We start from the raw sequence: 4,425 nt of genomic DNA, 5'->3' as shown, positions 1-4,425 counted from the left end.
CTGGTGTCAGCAGGACCAAGCTCCCTCTGGACACGCCGGGGAGGAGGCACCAGTCCTGGTGTCAGGGGGACCAAGCTCCCTCTGGACACTCCAGGGTGGAGGCACCAGTCCTGGTGTCAGCAGGACCAAGCTCCCTCTGGACACACCGGGGAGGAGGCACCAGTCCTGGTGTCAGGGGGACCAAGCTCCCTCTGGACACTCCAGGGAGGAGGCACCAGTCCTGGTGTCAGTGGGACCACACTCCCTCTGGACACGTGGTGGGTGAGAGGGGAGTGCGGGGGGGGCGGGATCCAGTCTCAGGGAGCTGACAGTGTCTCCTGAACTGTGTGTGTGGCGACACTCCAGCCTCCGTGCCTGTGGTCACAGCCCCTTCCCCTCCTCTACGTGAGTCAAATCTTCTCGTCCTCCTTCTTCTAAAGACACTTAATAATGGCATTTGGGGCCTACCTCGATACTCCAGGATAATCCAGAATAATCTCCCTATTTCAAAACCATTAACTGAATTAAAAAACTCTTTTTATTCAAATAAGGTGGCATCTACAGGTTCCGGGGATTAGGACCCGATACTGTCGGAGGCCTTCCCTTCCATCCAGTGCGCTAGTTAACATATGATACTGCAGGGTGTGGGTGGAGAGGACCAGGCTCAGCACAGAACCTGGTAGTGGTCAGGACCTGACGGGGGAGTGGAGGAAGAGCAGCCGCCACAGGGCACTGGACAGGAGTGACAGCAGAGCAAGGGAGGTGAGGCGGGTGTGTCGGAGCCTGCAAGGATGCAGCGGGCTTCATAAAGGACAGAAGGCTGGAACACTTCAGAAAATCAAGAGGAGGGCTGAGGAGGAATCACTGGGTTTGTCTCTTAAGAAGGATGTCAGTGAATTCAGCCACGGCGGATTTAGTGGCATGGGAGAGAGAGAGCCATGTCACAGAAGGTCACGGAGAGAACGCCTCCCTCAGCGATGCCCTGTGCCTAGGCAGGGGCATAAGGGGAAACGGTTCAGACCCGCATCTCCACGCGCCATCCTCTACCTCACTCTCAGCTCTGTTTTCTTTGGATTCCTGACAGTAAAAGCTCATCAAAGGCCCTGAACTTGCCAAGGTGGACATGAGCCATGAGTAGAAGCGGAGGACTCTGCCTCCTTTCCAGGTAAATATATTTGCTCTCCAGCTCCTGAGAGAGTTCAATGGAAAAACCCGTGTTTGTTTTTCTGATTACTCCATCACTGTCTGTCCAAGGTGTTCTTGACTATGACAGGCAAGGAATCATCATTTTAAACATTATGCTCTTTTCAAACTAATCAATAAGAAAAGAACAAGTGATTCCATTTCATTGTGGGCAAGAGACTTGAACAGAAGCTTCTCTGAAGAAGACAGGCCCATGGCCTACAGACACATTAAAAAATGCTCATCATCTTTAATCGTCAGAGAAATGCAAATCAAAACCCCTTTGAGATATCATCTAACTCCTCTAAGAGCAACACACATAACAAAATCCCAACACTACAGATGTTGGTGTGGATGTGGAGAAAAGGGAACACTTCTGCACTGCTGGTGGGAATGCAAGCTAATACATTCCTTTTGGAAAGAAGTTTGGAGAATACTTAGGGAACTAAAAGTAGACCTGCCATTCAATCCTGTAATTCCTCTACTAGGTTTTTATCCAGAAGACCAAAAATCATTTTACAACAAAGATATTGCACCAGAATATTTATTGCAGCCCAATTCATAATTGTCAAGTCATGGAAGAAGCCCAAATGCCCACTGACCCATGAATGGATTAATAAACTGTGGTATATGTACACCATGGAATATTATGCCGCCTTAAAAAAGATGGAGACTTTACCTCTTACATGTTTACCTGGATGGAACTGGAACATATTCTTCTTAGTAAAGTATCTCAAGAATGGAAGAAACAGTATCCAGTGTACTCAGCCCTACTGTGAAAGCAATATGTAATCACCCACCACTTTCACATAAAACACAACTATAAACTATAGCCCAGAATGAAAGAGGGGAAAGGGGGTGGGGGGCAAGAGGGAGGCTGAGTGGAGAGAGGGTAGTCAGGGGACCTCCTCTATGGTGCATATTGCAAGGGTACATGTCAAGTCTATTAAGGGTAGAGTATAAATGTCTTAACACAATAATTAAGTAAGCAAGGTGAAGGCTGTTAACCAATTTGATGTAAGCATTCCAAATTTTATATAAAATCAGCACACTATACCCCATAAACCCATTAACGTACACAGTTGTGATTTAATAAAAATATTAAGAGAAAGAAATAAACATTATACTTTTTCAATATTTTCAAAAAGACTCTATGAAGTAAATAATATATATTTATTCTAGTATATGAACAATCATTATAGATCACAAACCATGGTCTAAGCATCCTATAATGTTAGAGAAAATAAAAGATATAATAAGAATAATATAAGATTAAAATAATATTAATAGCTAGCATTTAGTGCCTTGTGTGGGCTGGTCACTGATCTAAAGGCTTTATATATCAACTTACTTCAAACATCTGGTGAGACAGGAGGTCCTGATACGAGGCTTGTATTACTATCCCCAAGTTTACAGAAAAGGAAACAGAGGTGCAGAGATAAGCACAAACCACGCAGCTTGGAAGCGTGAGATCAGGATTAACTCAGGAGCTGGGGTCTGGGCCTCCTCTGAGCCACCATGGCAACCATGTCCTCAGCATCCACAAGAAAAACATGTCTAGCATAGTTTTTTAGATGCAAATAAACACTGTTTCAAAATGTCTTAACAAAAAACAGAATTTACCTTTAAGGAAACTTCATACTGCAAATCCTTATTATCCAGAACATGTTTTATTGAGTCCCTAGTAACATGTTAGGCACTATTCTAGAAACTAATCTTTCTGAAATGAGCACCGTGGAGAAAAATTCCGGCCCTCACATTCACGAGCACTGGCTCCACCTGTCCCGCCACACGGGGACCCCCTCTTCGTCCAGGCCTACATGGGATCACGGCGAGGAGAACCACAGCATGGGCCAGGGAATGCTGCTTCCAACTACAGACATCGTCCTTCTGGGGAAATTGTGGCCACACTGAACCATAGGAGAGAAATTACAGAGAAAAACTGGAAAATCCTATGGAGAGAATCTGGAGCATTTTCTTGCCTCTCATTTACCTTCCAGGCAAGCACATCAATAATGCTGGTCCCCAAGGCTCTGTCCTCGCCATGTTAAGCAACTGAGGAGGTGTTTCTGGCTCGGTGTTGCCTGAGGCATCTAAAATCATCTCAGTCTAACATCCTGTGACCCTGAGTGACAACTATCAGGGCCTCAGAGGACGTCGTGGAGCTCTGCCACAGTCTACTTCTCATGTTCCCATGGGCAGGAATCTAAGCGGAACCCCCAGACCTCAAGGACTCAGCATAAGATAGCACAGTCTGGGCCTCCGACAGGGCCCCAGGGCACCACCTTCTCTGTGGAATTTATCACTGAAACTCATTTGTCCTTTATCCCCAAAGAAAACTCAGGCCTACCTGTATATCCCTCATTTCCAAGTACCATTGCCAGATAAAATAAAGAATGACCAGCCAGGTTTACATGGATATCCTGTATTGCTATTTGCTAAGTCTGGCAGCCCTAGCCCAGGCCTCGCAGCCCTTTAGGGGAAAAGGCCACCGTATCCAGGAAGACGTCCCTGATCACCCCATCATCCTGTGCCTCACCATTCCCTACCTCACTCCTGACTTAATTCCTCTGGCAGCATTTATTTTTCTCTGACAAAAGATAGAGTTTACTGGATTATTCTTCTTGGGTTTTTGTTTTCTGCCCTCCCCTCTGCCCAGGGGACGTGTTTGCTGACTGTGTTCCTGCCGAGTCTCCAGCTCCAACACGGCCGGGCACAGAGTTACTGCTGGAGCAGTATTTGCAAGTGAAATTATTTATTTGATTTCAGAAATGATATTGGCATTTTGATAAATAGCACCGGTGATTGAATAATAATAACTAATCACAGGGTGGATGTTCCCGAAGCTGTCTCGCATGGGGGAGATCATAACGGGGCGTCTTGGGAGGTGTTGCAGGAATGGAAGAGGCTGTGTGTGTGTAGAAAGAGGTGGGCAACACGGAGGGAATATTTGGTGAAGGTTTTGTAAATAAATGTACATTTAGCTACAATTTCTTGTTTGCCCTTTGTGTGGCAACCTCTGGGACACTCTGTATACAGGCATTAATAGCTGTTATTTATTGAGCATATACGTAACTAGCAGTAGGCCTAACAGTGTATCTGAATTAATCATTTAATGCTCACCCAAAAACCCAATGAGGAAGCCATGGTGAACCTCCTCTTAGAGCTGAGGAAACTGATGCCAAGGGAAAAAAGCAACTTGCCTAGGGTCACACGGCGCGGCATCAAGATTCAACCCCCTGCCCAACTCTGGTGAATGAGTTC

Source organism: Otolemur garnettii, unplaced genomic scaffold, assembly GCF_000181295.1.
Source record: "Otolemur garnettii isolate 467f Iridium unplaced genomic scaffold, OtoGar3 scaffold00107, whole genome shotgun sequence".
NCBI classification, from domain to species: Eukaryota; Metazoa; Chordata; class Mammalia; order Primates; family Galagidae; genus Otolemur; species Otolemur garnettii.
The sequence above is the reverse complement of the archived record's forward strand: the minus strand, read 5'-3'. Positions refer to the sequence as shown.